Source organism: Vipera ursinii (genome assembly GCF_947247035.1).
Source record: "Vipera ursinii genome assembly, chromosome: 14".
In the NCBI taxonomy this organism is placed as follows: Eukaryota; Metazoa; Chordata; class Lepidosauria; order Squamata; family Viperidae; genus Vipera; species Vipera ursinii.
In genome coordinates this window covers 9564704-9580492 of record NC_139527.1, presented here as the reverse complement: position 1 = coordinate 9580492, position 15789 = coordinate 9564704, and positions in this window count along the sequence as shown.

Here is a 15789-nt window from a genome sequence, read left to right as displayed (position 1 = left end):
TGTTTCCAGGATGGCTTCGTGGGCCGCATGAAACCACTTCTCGGGCCGGATCCGGCCCCCGGGCCTTGTGTTTGACATGTCTGCCTTTTGCGGTTACAACGGCAATGAAAAAAAATGACCGTTTTTCACACACAACGACCTTTGACCCCGTGGTCATGTGATCAAACTTCAAAGACTTGACAACTGACTCACCACAGGGTCATTAAGTGAAATGATTCCCTTTTATGACCTGATAAGCAAAGTTAATGGGGAAGCCGGATTCGCTTCGCAACTGCTGGAAACGACTGTGGCAAGCAAGGTCGTAAAATGGGGCAAAACTCACTTAAGTGTCGTTTAGCCACAGAAATTTGGGGGCTCAGTCGTGGTTGTTGGTCAAGGATCTTCCCTGTTCTGGTGTCTTCCAGAGTCTGGTTTTTGTGCTACAGGTGGTCCTCAACTTACCACAGTTCATTTAGTGACAGTTCGAAGTTACAACGGCGCCGAAAGAAGTGACTTAGGACCATTTTTCACACTTAACGACTGTTGCAGCAATCCCTGTGGTCATGGGATCAAAATTCAGACGCTTGGCAGGTGACTCCCATTTATGACGGTCTCAGTGTCATGGGATCGATCCCTTTTGGCGACCTGCCGACAAGCAGAGTCAATGGGGAAGCCAGATTCACTTAACCAGGTTACCAACTTAACAACTGGAGGGATTCACTGAACAACTGTGGGAAGTCAGCCCCCCCCCCAAGAAATAGGAAATATTAAAAGGGCAGAATATTATATTTCCTCAAAGGATCTTAAAGAAGCAAGAAAAGCATGCCCAATTATTTTCTTAATGATGATAACTTTATTGTCACTTTGAATGTACACCAATCAGCATACATCAAAATGAAATTTCATTGCATACAGCTCTCAAAGGGTCACCACTTCCGATATATACTCCTTGTTCGGGGCCCGCTCAAATTTCACATTGTCCATTTTAGTCTCTAGGGAGTGAACGATGGCAAACGGGACAGATGGAAATGGGGCTCCATGTGGATTAGCCCTCAAGTTAGCTTGTATTCTGACAACCTCGCCTTCTTTCCTTTTTCTGAAGCTGACTCTTCCACTCTTTCCTTAAAGAGGCCTTGCTTCTTTTCGCCCCTGGAGCATGCTGCTGCCACCACCAACTCCTCCAAAAGCCTCTCTCTCTTCCTCTGGGCTTGCTGACAGCCTCATCCAGTTCCTTCGCTCCATAAGCTCCAGGTCCTCTCTGCCTCCTCTGAAAACAGCCCTGATTTGCAATACAATCCATCACTGGGCCAGCAGTCAGATCTTGTTGCTGGTAGAACAAATTCAAACAGTGGCAACGACTTTTAACGGTCTCACCAACAGTTCCAAAACAACTAGAAACTCGCCAGGCCAGCAACGATTGTCGGTCGTATGTCGTATGTTACCTTAGTTCCACCATGTTGCTCAAACACATTAAAATCTTCTTGATCATGTGGCCTATAGCCCTTACTATCCCTCCCAAAACTATTCGCCTTCAAGAGCCAATGCAGCCGCAGCCATTCCAGGTGCCGCCATCTTATAAAATAGCCCCAAATCTCCCTACCCCAAGCAGAAACTAACTCTGTAGAAATGCAAATGTAATAATCCATTCAGGAAGGTTGGAGCCCTCCAGCTAGAAGCTTAGGAAGACAAATACACCTAAAATCTACATAAGACAACATAATAGGATTAACCCACATATGCCAAAAGGGCACACTCAGACTCGGGTCAAAGTACCTAACACAGGAAATAAAAAGGTAAAGGTAAAGGTTCCCCCGCACATGCGTGCTAGTCGTTTCCGACTAGGGGCCGGTGCTCATCTCCGTTTCAAAGCCGAAGAGCCAGCGCTTGTCCAAGGACGTCTCCGTGGTCATGTGGCTGGCATGACTAGACACCAAAGGCGCACGGAACGCTGTTACCTTCCCACCGGAGTGGTCCCTATTTTTCTACTTGCATTTTTACATGCTTTCGAACTGCTAGGTTGGCAGAAGCTGGGACGAGTAACAGGCGCTCACTCTGTTACGCGGCACTCGGGATTCGACCCGCCAAACTGCCGACCTTCCGATCGACAAGCTCAGCGTCCTAACCCACTGAGCCACCGCGTCCCTTTTAACACAGGAAATACAAAGCCTCAAAAAGGGAACAGGAAACAACCCCAAACAAAAGCCCAAGAAGACATAAAAACCCACTTGCTATATGTGCTCACTTTCTTTTTTTCTAGAGCCATCTTTCTTTCTAGCTCTCCTCTTCAATAAACTACAACCTTATTTCTAAAGCAATCACCATGTTGTTTATTCCCGACTTGGACTGGACCCTGATGAAGACTTTTCCTTCAACGCGACAGTGGCAAGAAAAGTTGTAAAACAGGGCAAAAACTCACTTAACAAATGTCTCACTTAACAACAGAAATTTGGAGCTCAATTGTCATAAGACAAGGACTACCTGTACTTAAGAGCCCACAGGTTCCAGATGGTCCCTCATCCCAAAGTTCCTTAGAGCAGAGGTCCCCAACCTTTTGGGCACCAGGGACCGATTCCATGGAGAGAGGTTTTTCCACAGACCAGCGAGTGCGTGGTTTTGTGTGCTGCCTGCATCCCTTGAATGGGGATTTGCTTCTTTGTGTGGACCGGTTGCTGGCATGCCACAACCCAGTCCTGTCCACGGGCTGGGGGTTGAGGACCCCTGCCCTAGACATTCTTCCCCCCCCCTCCCCAGTGCTAATGTCTGGCTGCCAGTTCATGAAGCCTGGATAGGTGAGATGCAGCCATAACAAGAAGCAATAGATGGAAATTTATCAAAAAGAGATCTACCTACAACTAAAGAGAAATTTTCTGAGTACAATCGATCAGTAGACTCTTATACCTCCAGAAGTTGTGAGTGCTTCCATCACTGGATGTTTTCAAGAAAAGATTGGACAGCCATTTATAAGGTCTCCTGCTTTAGCCGAGGGTTGGACTACAAGAGCTCCATGGTCCCTTCCAACTCTTATCCTGTAATTCTAATTCTGAAGCGCCAGCTTGAAAAGCCTCAGCTTGAAAAGACCAAGAAAGATGTAGTGGGTTTGCTAGCCTATGAATAACCAGATTCCAGCTTGGGTGTTGATTCCAGAACGTCAACACCTTCCTTGTTCAAATTTACAAAGACCTCAATTCTCTCTGGAAGGAAAATGGTTAAAAAAAAAAAACAAAGTCAGGCTCCACTCTTGGTGTCTTTAAAAAACATCTTGGTGTCCTTTTCTCAGCGGTGACCCCAAAGTGCTTTGCCTTCGCTAAGGAAAAACAGAAAAGCTGGGCAAATAGATTTAAGGGCCATTCTTTTGCCAAATGACCCCTCTCTGTTTTTTGAAATGTCTGTGTTTATTTAATTGGGCTTCCCAGCACATAGAGAACCCCTTATATTTACTCTGCTGGTTCAGGTCACCCAGTCCACCAGCTGTTGCTTTAACCACTGGTCCAGATGCACAACAGTCACACTCCACCGGCAGCCACTGAATCGATGTCATTGAGAAACGCAACACAGTAGAAAGCTGAGAGGGAGGCCGGGATGCCTGGGGGAGACCCAACAGCTCTGCATTTCAAGGGGCGTTTGTTTTCCTTGCTTCCAAGGGACCACCGGGACCGCCTTAGTTCTGGGAAATGGTGGGAATTGCTGGATGGCCAGGGAGGACGCCAAAACAACCTCTTGTGGCTGTTGAAAGAGGAACAGCGACCTCAGATACGTGGCGTAAATCCGCGGACGGGACTGGAAGCACAAGATGGCAGAATGACGGGGAAATCCTTATTTTGCAAGTTGTTTTCCATCTCTAATCCAGAAATAGGTGTAAGAATAGGAACAGGAATAGGAATAGGAACAGGAACAGGAACAAGGATAGGGTAGGATAGGATAGAATAGAATAGAATAGAATAGAATAGAAGAATAGAATAGAATAGAATAGAATAGAATAGAATAGAATAGAATAGAATAGAATAGAATAGAATAGAATAGAATAGAATAGAATAGTGGAATGGAGAGTTGGAAGAGATCTTGTAGGTCCATCCTGCCCAAGCAGGAGACTCTACACCATTTCTGACAGGTAGCCATCCAGTCTCTTCTTGGAAGCCTCCAGTGTTGAAGCTCCCACAACCTCTGAAGGCAACTTCTGTTCCGTTGGTTGATTGTTCCCACTGTCAGAAAATTTCTCCTTATTTCTAGGTTGAATCTCTCCTTGATCAGCTTCCATCCATTATTCCTTGTCTGGCCTTCAGGTGCTTTGGAAAATAAGTTGACCCCCTCCTCTTTGTGGCAGCCCCTCAAATATTGGAAGACTGCTATCATGTCTCCCCTGGTTCTCCTTTTCATTAAACTAGACATGCCCAGTTCCTGCAACCGTTCTTCTTATCCTGTCCCCTGATCAACTTTGTTGCTCTTCTCTGCACTTTTTCTAGAGTCTCGACGTCTTTTTTGTAGTGTGGTGACCAAAACCGGTGGCAGTATTCTAGAGGTGGACTTACTAAGGCTTTATAGAGTGGTATCAGTTTCTCACGTGATCAAACATTCTCTGTGTGTGTGTGTGTCTTTCTCTCTGTGTGTGTGTGTCTCTCTCCCTCCGTCCCTCCCTCCCTCCCTCCTATATCTATCTTTCTATATCTATGTATCTACCATCATCTAACAGCAAAAACCCCTGGGCAAAGCACTATTCACTGAACATCCTCCCATTTAAGGATAGGTCCTCTTCTCTGTTTCACCCATATCCTGCTCTGATCCCTGCAAACTCCTGATTTTTCTGTTTTTTTCCAGATTTCCCCCCCCCACACACACACACACACAAAAGTAATTTGAAATGCTGGCGAGCAGGCATGGAAACTGAATTAGCATCCTCTCTTATCAACATCTAGAGATACAAGGAAATGGCCTTATCCTTTAAAGATAGCATCTCTCATCTGTTTCTGATTCTGGGGAGAAAATCACAGTGGATGTTTTGAAGATCTGGTTTCCTTGAGCTTTGAGGAGGGCAAAAAAAGAAAAAAAAACATGTCGAAGGGCTGTGATGTGAAGTTCAGGTCAGATGGGAGAATGACTTTTTTGTAAAAGGCTCCTGCTGTTCCCCTCTCTTCCTTTTGGTGAATGAAATTTTAGCTTCTAGAGTTGCAAAACTTTTTTTAAAAGCCTGCTGGTTTAAAAAATAAAATCCTCAGGTGCCTCGCTGTAAATTTGTAACATTATAGGTTCAGGAATATTTTAAGCATTTTAGCTTTCTTACAGTTTAGGAATGGAGATGCTTTCCTGCCTGGATGGTGCCTCCTTCTACCAATTATGGAGTGATTTATTAAGAGCGCCTATTATGGGAAAGCCGTTGGCTTAACTGCAAGGTGGAGATTTCTTTTTCTTAAAAAAGAATTCTCCATAAAATCCACTGCTAAGAGTTCCTGCTTCTGCTGCTGTGAAAGGTCTTTAGATGGTGGGAGGTTGCTACCACTCCATTGTGGGAAGGCTACATCTTGGTCTATGGAGGATGAGTATCTAAAATGAGGTGGACAAGTTGCATCTTTGATAAGTCCTCAAGATGCTTCTGGTCATCCAACTTTCAACCACCCTTATTGAGAAATGAGATTTTGAGAAGAGCAGTTTATAACTTGGGAAGAAGAGGTGATGAATTGACCATGTAGCTCACGATGAGGAGGTGTCACAACGCTGATATTCTTGCCTTGAAGTTCTTTTGGCTGGTTTCATCTATCAGAACCATGACAGGAGGACAATGTTATCCATTAAGGCGTGTCCAACTTTGGGTGATTCTATGGGCTGGATCTCTCCACGTCTTCCGATCTTGTATTAATGTAGCTCCTATGAGAAGACAACTCACAGAGGACAATGTTTTGAGCATAAAAGTGTTCTGGCAGAAACTCATGAATTCTTCAAAATGTAACCTTCAGAAAATGATTCATGCATAATTTCTCCCCTGCTCATTGTCACTGAGGAACATCTAAAGAAGGTTTGATGGCCAACTAGCTGACACAAACCCTTTGAATTTAAGAGATTTAATATGATAGAGTCATAGAATAACAGATGGAAGGGACTTTGAAGGTCTTCTAGTCCAACCCAGGAACGGTTGCTGGAATTGGGTATGTCTAGTTTAATGAAAAGAAGGACTAGGGGTGACATGATAGCTGTGTTCCAATATCTCAGGGGTTGCCCCAAGGAAGAGGGAGTCAAGCTATTCTCCAAAGCGCCTGAAGGCAGGACAAGAAGCAATGGATGGAAACTAGCCAAGGAGAGAAGCAACCTGGAACTAAGGAGAAATTTCCTGACAATGAGAACAATTAACCAGTGGAACAAGCTGCCTCCAGAAGCTGTGAATGCACCAACACTGGAAGTTTTTAAGAAGAGACTGGACAGCCGTTTGTCTGAAATGTTTCCTGCCTCAGCAGGGGATTGGACTAAAAGATCTCCAAGGTCCCTTCCAAATTTTTTATTATTATTATCATCATCATCATCATCATCAATCATTATCATTATCCCCGTTTGAGCAGGAGACCCTATACCATTTCAGATAGATGATCAGTGGGAGAAATGCCATCATTTCACAACCTTCCTTGCCACCATTGTTAAGTGAATCACTGCAGCTGTTAAACTAGTAACACTGTTGTCCAGTGAATCTGGCTTCCTCCATTGACTTTGCTGGTCAGAAGGTCGCAAAAGGGGATCACATGACCCTGGGACACTGCAGTCATCATAAATATAAGTCAGTAGCCAGGCATGTGAATTTTGATCATGGGGATGCTGCAATGGTCATAAGGTGTGAAAAATGTTCATAACTCACTTTTTTCATTGCTGTTGTAACTGGCCACTAAACAGACTGTTGTAAGTCGAGGATTAACATTACACAGTTGGGCCCCCAATCATGAAATTTCCATACCTTTTCTGCATTCAAAGCAATAATGTCATGGTTCCGACAGATGAAACTCTTCAAAGAACTTCGAGGCATTGTTTACCTTAAAGAATCTTTATTCAAGTAGCAGAGCATTGGCACGAACATAGGTGAAGCCAAAATCTGAATTCCCCTCCCCTGAACACATAGTATCAAAGCACAATTCCCTCCCTCAATTCACAGTCTTAAATCACATTCTCCAATTAGTTTGAAATGCAGGCTTCCCCTCCAGTTCTCCAACCACCATTTCTTATCATCTCTTATTTCTAACAACCTTGAATCATGTACTACTAAGATGTTGTTATGTCTAGCTAATTCCCATGCACATTCTTCCTCCCCACCCCCAGTAGCATCTAATTCTAACTCTAAGAGTAACACACAAGTTAAGGAAAAGAGGCTGCTTCTCCATATATTGTCAAAGCAGGAACATCCGATGTTAGCAGCGTTCACAAACATTGCTACAAGCCGACAAATTCAAACATGGTCCAGTAAAACTGTCATTCTTTACCAACGTATCCCGAGGACCACCATATTCTTTAGAAATACTTTTGGGAAAGACTGGGCTGTTTAAATAAACACAGTAACACACTGCGGGGGTTAATGAAGCTTGACGTTAATTTCAGATGAATTTTGCACCTGTGTTTTCATCCAAGGGTTCGGCGAGATACCCTCCATCGCAGCAATAACATTTATATACTGCACATGAATAATAAACCAGGAGACTGGATGGGAAATGGAGAAAAATCACAATATTTCTATATGTCAGCACAACGTTCAAACTGCTGAAATATCTCAAGTCATGAATGAAATCCTATTTTTTTCATCTCTGAACAGACAACATCAGGCTGGGTTAAAAAAAATGGGAATTACAGGGAGTCCTTGACTTCAGCCATTTGCTTAGTGACTGCTTGAACTTACAATGGCAGTGGAAAAAGTACAAACGCCAGGCTCAGCAATAGAAAGTGGTATTTAGGTTATAAATGGATGGTCAGTGATTAATAAGCCTTGGTGGAGCAGTGGGCTAATGCCTCCTTAAGTAACACCAGCTGCCTGCAATTAGTGCAGGTTCGCGTACCACCAGGCTCAAGGTTGACTCAGCCTTCCATCCTTCCGAGGTAGGTAAAATGAGGACCCAGATTGTTGGGGGCAATAAGCTGACTTTGTAATAATGCCGCTTGGGGGGGGGCGAAAGCCCTAATAAGCAGGCATATACATAGAATGAAGGCTATTGCTAAGCACATTGATTTGTGCTTAGATTGTAAGCCGCCCTGAGTCTTCGGAGAAGGGCGGGATATAAATGGGGATTAAATAATATTTATATGTTACTTATATGTAAGGGTGTAGGTCCATACATATGTTGTACATAGTATGTTTTAAATGTGTGTTGTGTATGTGTACACTGGAGAGCAAGCAACTAAATTTCATTTTTGATGTGTGCTGTTGTGCCTACAGCAAAAAATGACAATAAAGGTTATCTAATTGAGGATTTATCTGTCTGGGGTTATACTATTGGTGACCACAAGGTGGCGGTGAGCTTCATAATATTTTGCATCTGTAAAATTGGTCTATTGGTGGTGGAGATTGATGAGTATATTTGGCTATTTTTAAGGATTTTCTCCCAGTGTAAAAACGTGCCTGATTTCAAATGATTGATCTGCAAGCAAAGCCGTAGAAACTTTTTTCCTGTGACCATTTTATGGAGTGATCCTCCTGTGGGCCTCCTAAAATTCAAGGCCGGAACATCCCTATCAAGGGACTGTAAATTTTAATTTTAAATGATATAACTGCTCTGGAAAGCTTAGATTCTTTAGCATCGGGAAACCTGAGTTGGGGAGCATCAGTCCACCCATCTTGTTAAAAAAGAAGTTGTTTCTTTCCTCTGACTACACATTTACTCTTTATTTTATAAAACTGTGACAAGCAAAGTCAGCAGGGGAACCCACATTTGCTTTAACAACTATGTGATGGGCTTAACAACTGCATTGTTTCGGTCAACAACTTGGCAAAAAGGTCGTAAAATCCAGCACGACTCAACAGTAACTTTGTTTAGCAATGGAAATTCTGGTCCCAGTTGCCGTTGTAAGTTGAGGACTACCCCGTAAATCTGAATTTGAAATACTCCTGACTTAAAAGCTGCTGCACTTTCTACCCTCCAGCACATCCCTGCTGCCATTTGTGGCCTGCCCGAACATGGCTAATTGGTTGTTTGTTTAAAAACAGACAGCCTTTCAGCAAAATGTCTCCCCAAATCGGAACGCAAGGTCTTCTCAAGGTATCTTTCTCACTCTGAAAACAAAACTTCCACACTTTGGTGTGTCTATGCTGGCGGTGGCTCCAGGGACCTTTCAAACAGGCTGAGATATTTTGCAAGACATAATTCTCCCTAGTCCCTGTTCAGGACTAGGGTTTATTTATTAATATTTTTTTAAAGCAAGCTGGAGAGATCAGCTTACTGTACAAAAAAAAGGAAGGGAAAAAGGAAAGAAAAAATAAAGGCTAATAATTAACTCTGTGAGGAGCGGAACCAGCTGCAAAAGCAGACAGCAAATTAAGGCAAACAACTTTGTTTCTACAAGAAGCCTGTTTTGTTGCTGGATGAAATGTTCTTTTGTTGTTTAGAGCCTTATTAACAATACTTCTCTGGCCAAGCCAGACTTGGAAGGAACAGCTCATTGTGGCCACCTGCAATGTTCATAAATCATCACAATCACACCTTCAGCAATAGGTATAAACCCCGTATAAAGCCATTTTTTTCTCCTGGGATTGCTGGGTCTGTACAGATAGTCCTCGACTTACAACCGGTTCCTTATAGCCACCTAAGTTATGACAGACCACCCAAAAGGTACTTATAACTGAAGTTCTGACGGCCGTCCACCCACCCATGGTCACATGACCGTATTTTGGGTGCTCAAGCAGCCAGCCTGCATTTAAGACTGTTTTCAGCGTCCTGAAATCACCATGACTGTGACAATATTTTTGATGAAAACCGGTATTTATTTCCAGTTTTCGGGACAACTGGTTCAGAGCGAACCATGGATTCACTTAAGACTCTGCTTAGCTTAGTGGTAAATGCACTGTCATGACTTATAACTGTAATTCCGGATCGATTGCAGTCATTAGTCAAGGACTGTCTGTATAGAGTTGTCTTATGGCAAGATGGGTGGCGAACAAATTTATTCAAATAAATAAACAGCATCCCAATCTCAGTCCATCTTCAGATGACCAAAATGGGCAGGTCCAGCGCCTGATGCCTCCCTTCGACTTTTTCCTCTGTTTTAACGTTTGACCTGTTTTAATGTTGGACAGCTAAAATTCCCATGATTCCCAGCCTAAATTTGGGTGTCCTCCTGGATTCACGGCTCAACTTGGATGATCATCTAACGGCCGTGACCAGGGAGGCCTTCGCACAGGTTCACCTAGTGTGCCAGTTGCGCCCCTTTTTGGACCGAGATGCCCTATGCACGGTTACCCACGCCCTTGTCACTTCTCGTTTGGATTACTCCAATGCTCTTTACATGGGGCTGCCCTTGAAGAGCACCCAGAGGCTTCAACTGTTGCAGAATGTGGCCACGCGGGTGCTTATGGGAGTATCTCGGTACTTCCACGTTACACCACTCCTGCGCGGGCTGCATTGGCTTCCGGTTGCCCTCTGGGTGCGATTCAAGGTGCTGGTTATAACCTTTAAAGCCCTACATGGCTTAGGCCCGGGGTACTTGCAAGACCACCTGCTGCCAATGTCAACCTCCCATCGCCCAGTTCGCTCCCACAGAGTCGGCCTCCTCAGGGTGCCGTTGGCCAGGCAATGCCGGCTGGCGACCCCCAGGGGGAAAGCCTTCTCTGCGGGCGCGCCGACCCTCTGGAATGAACTGCCCCCGGAGCTGCGGACGGCCCCTGACCTTCGGTCCTTCCGCCGTGACCTAAAGACATGGCTGTTCCAACAAGCGGGCCTGGACTGACAATGGTTTTTAATTGGGTTTTTACTGGTTTTTAAATTGTCATATAATTATTGTATTTATTGTTTAATTCTTTTTTAAATTTTCTATTTTATGTTTTTAATTTTTATTGCTGTGCGCCGCCCTGAGTCCTTAGGGAGAAGGGCGGCATATAAATTTAATAAAATAAATAAATAAAATGGTTAAAGGACAAATTCTTCCAATAGAAGAAAATCTGTCGCTCCGGGTTGACCTGTGGGGACCTTGGTGATTTCTGAGCTGGGTAGTGGGTGTGCAGATCCTGGCCCCACCCACCTGCATGGCAAAGCCCCGCCCAGTCAGCATCCCTCACTGGACACCCTCACCTTTGCAGCCACTGGAGCTCCCTGGCCCCACCCACCTGCATGGCAAAGCTCCGCCCACTCAGCATCCCTCCCATCTCCCCTCACTTTTTCCCAACAATTGAAATTCCACTTTATCCCACACTAACCCACATTTTCCTGGCCCAAACCAGTTTATTCCAGTTCAACCCTTTAACCACTTTTATTTTTTTTAAAAATGTTCCTGTTTAATTTTGTAAAACAGAACAAAGCACAAGACAAAGCAGCTGTGAAAACCCGAGGGGAGAGAAAATCAATACAGCCCGCATAAATATTATCCATCACATTACTTTCCCGGCTTCTCCTAGTGTAGATATGTGTATATTTTCCCAACAGCTCCAATCAAGGAAGGCCGTATTTCATCGCCATCCTCCAATGCATGATCTACAACTGCAAAAAACGTGTACTTACAAGTCATATCCACTGAGTAATGGAGGCCATAAATTTGTCTTTTCAATGTCAAAGAACTCATCTCTTACTAATAAAAAGGACATTTTTTTGCCAGCCAGTGGGAGATTTTTTATTATTTTTTTCCTGACTTGGCCCCGGTGGTCCAGCTAGCTCTCGGCTACTGCCGGCGGCTCATAATGCGGAGAAATTAATTTCAGATTTTGGAGAGCTCTTACAAAACGCTTCTGTGCTGCCTTTCAACTCCCTAGCTGTGGCTACCAGGTTTTTTATTTTGTTGTTGTTGTTGTTGTTGTTGTTGTCTGTCTGCAAAACACCAAGATTCTTTTTTCAAACGAAGACAGGGGCGTAGGTTGGTTTTTTCCAACGTCTGCAAAACAGGGCAATTAAAAACCAGGCTGACAGGCGGTGTTAATTAGAAGTTCTTTTCCTTTTTTAGAGGCAGGAGACGATGACAAGCTACTCCTTTTGAATCTCAGTTTCAAACAGACGTGATAGTTGGGGCGTAATCGGGATTTGGGTGGAGAAAAAAAAATCTTTCCCTTTGCCGCGCTTTGGAGGCCCAAACTGGACTCCATGGATCTATGTGGAATAGCTTCAAAAACAGGTGAGACTCAGCTCCCTAACTGGGTTCAGTCTCTGTCTCTGTGTGGATGTACAGCTAGTCCTCAAACTAATAAAAATGACAGACAGAAAAACAGACTTTCAACTTCTAAGTTAAGAATCGCGGAAACTGGAGTAGGGGTAGTCCAGAATAGAATAGAATAGAATAGGATAGGATAGGATAGGATAGGATAGGATAGGATAGGATAGGATAGGATAGGATAGGATAGGATAGGATAGGATAGGATAGAATACAACATGGAAATGGAATAGAATACAACATGGAAATGGAAATGGAAATGTAAATGTAAATAGAATAGAATAGAATAGAATAGAATAGAATAGAATAGAATAGAATAGAATAGAATAGAATAGAATAGAATAGAATAGAATAGAATAGAATAGAATAGAATTAGATAGGATAGGATAGGATAGGATAGGATAGGATAGGATAGGATAGGATAGGATATATGGAATGGAATGGAATGGAATGGAATAAAGAATAGAATAGGATAGGATAGGATAGGATAGGATAGGATAGGATAGGATAGGATAGGGTAGGGTAGGGTAGGGTAGGGTAGGGTAGGGTAGGGTAGCGTAGAGTAGAGTAGAGTAGAATAGAATAGAATAGAATAGAATAGAATAGAATAGAATAGAATCTGGAAGGGACCTTGGAGGTCTTCTAGTCCAGCCCCCTGCTTAAGCAGGAGAACCTATACCATCTCAGACAAGTGACTGTCCAGTCCCTTCTTAAAAACCTCCAGTGACGGAGTGTCCACGATTTCTGGAGGCAAAGCTGTTCCACTGGTTGATTGTCCTCACTGTCAGGAAGTTTCTCCTTAATTTCAGGTTGCTTCTCTCTCTGGCCAGTTTCCAGCCATTGTTTCTTGTCCTGCCTTCAGGTGCTTTGGAGAATAGTTCGGCCCCCTCTTCTTTGTGGCAGCCCCTCCGATACTGGAATGCTGCTATCATGTCCCCCTATTTCTTCTTCTCTTGAGACTAGCCAAACCCAAGTCCTGCAGCCGTTCTTCGTATGTTTTAGTCTCCAGGCCTTGGATCATCTTAGCTGCTCTTCTCTGAACTTTTTCCAAACTCTCAACATCTTTTTTGTGATATGGTGACCAAAATTGGCTGCAGGATTCCAGGTGTGGTCTCACTAGGGTTTTATAAAGCAATATTAATACTTCGCGTGATCTTGATTCCAGGCCTCTGTTTATGCAACCCAGGATTGTGTTGGCTTCTTTGGCAGCTGCTGCACACTTGACTTACTTTAGTTCATTTAGTGACCATTCAAAGTTACAACGGAAACTTTGGAAAAAAGTGACTTAGGCCAGGTTCTCACACTTAATGATTGCTGCAGCCTCCCCGTCGTCACAGGATCCAAATTCAGATGCTTGGCAAGTGGTTCACATTTATGACGGTTGCAGTATCCCAGGGTCATGTGACCATCTTTTGCCACCTGACAAGCAAAGTCAATGGGAGAAGCCAGATTCACTTAACAACCAAGTTACTAACTTATCTGTAGTGATTCACATCACAACTGTGGCAAGGAAGGTTGTAAAAAGGGGGCAAAAATCACAACTGTCATGCTTAGCAACATATGTTTTGGGCTCGACTGTGGTTGTAAGTCTACCTGTATCAAGAAGTCATCAAGCCATCTGAGAAGAACTCCAAATTACATCACCCCCCAAAAGATGGAGGTCCAGCCTTTACATGAACCCTGAAGAACTCAGCACTCTTCTCGACATTAGGTCCATGCTCTGAGCATTCATTATGGTAGAAAGTTTTTAACCAGGATTTACCTATCTATATCAGTGGGTTAGGACGCTGAGCTTGTCGATCAGAAGGTCGGCAGTTTGGCGGATCGAATCCCGAGTGCCGCGTAACAGAGTCAGCGCCTGTTACTCATCCCAGCTTCTGCCAACCTAGCAGTTTGAAAGCACGTAAAAATGCAAGTAGAAAAATAGGGACCGCTACAGTGGGAAGGTAACAGCCTTTGGCGTCCAGTCATGCCGGCCACATGACCACAGAGACGTCCTCGGACAAGCGCTGGCTCTTCGGCTTTGAAACTAGAAAGAGTTGGAAATGAGTAGCACACACGTGCGGGAGAACCTTTACCTTTACCTTTAACTCTAGTGTAATTTGTCCACGTGATACAAAATGATGGTGTAGGTTTTGTTCAGTGAGGCTTCCTTTCTGATGTTCCCCAGTGCTGAAGACGACCTTCATGGACCTGGAGAACCGTGACTTGAACCTGGAAATGATGGGGAACATATCTTGGTTTTCTGTTGTTGGGATCTCCTCTTCGGTCCTTCCCACCATGCCTTTCCTCCTAGCACTTTTCCTCTTGGTTCCTCCTAATGGAGGTGACACAATAAAGAACTGGGCTCATGGTTTCCATGTAGAATGGGGGGGGAAGTGTTTGATGCTTCAGGAGTGTGTGCTCAAGATGTTCCTTTCCCAGTGTGGCTTTCCACTATCTTCTGAAATTGGAAAGGGTTGCATCACTTGAAAGACCAGCTTGGAAAGGGGATGAATTGGAAGGAGAGGAAATAAATCTTTTATTTTTCAGCTCCCAGCTTGGGATGACAGAGAGATCTTGGGGCAGAGCACAGAAGAGTCCCACTCTGGCCTCCACCAGGCCAAACTTAATTAATCATGCCTTATTGCCATTATAGTTGAACCTTCACTGGAAAAAGGAGTCAGATTCCAGGGTGGGCTTTGAGCCATTCCGGGTGTCTCAGTCTTAGTGGGTTGTGATGGTGGGGAGAAAAATGGAAGAAACGAGGATCCCACTACCTTGAGATGTTGGTAAAAAGGTAGGAAGGTCCTCTAACAAAGCAATGATGTTATGGGGTCTTTGGCGCTCCATGAACCTGGTGGTTTTCTTGCAGGCATTTCATGAAACAGACAAGATGTAATGGATGGAAACTAATCAAGGAGAGAACCAACCTAGAACAAAGGAGAAATTTCCTAACATTGAGAACAATGAACCAGTGGAACAGCTTGCCTTCAGATGTTGTGGGTGCTTCATCGCTGGAGGTTTTTAAGACGTGACTGGACAGCCATTGGTCCAGAATGGTATAGGCTCTGCTGCTTGAGCAGGGGGTTGGACTAGAAGACCTCCAAAGTCTCTTCCAACTCTGTTATTCAAAGAGCAGTTGGCCTGGGGACACCCATTTTCACCACACATTGTTGCGTTTGCTGAGCTGAGGTTGGGAGCTGCAAAATCAGCATGGTGGGACCTCCCCAGATCCCCACCAAAGTGTGTTCCAGATGCCAGAGCAGTTTTTCTTAAGCTAACATGAGCTGGCAACACAAAACTAACCCCGTCAGAAGACACCAGCCCAGCTTCCAAGTCTGCTCAGCCTCTAAGATGGAAGAACATTTCCCAACACCCTCAAGAGACGGATCTGCAAACTGCGCGCAGTTCCCAGGCAAAACTTACCCAGCTGGATGAACCTCACTTCACCACCACCCTGCAGAAAGTTGCAAAAGGAATAGGAGCTCTTTGTGGAATCGCTCGGTTGGTGCAATGGCTTCGAAG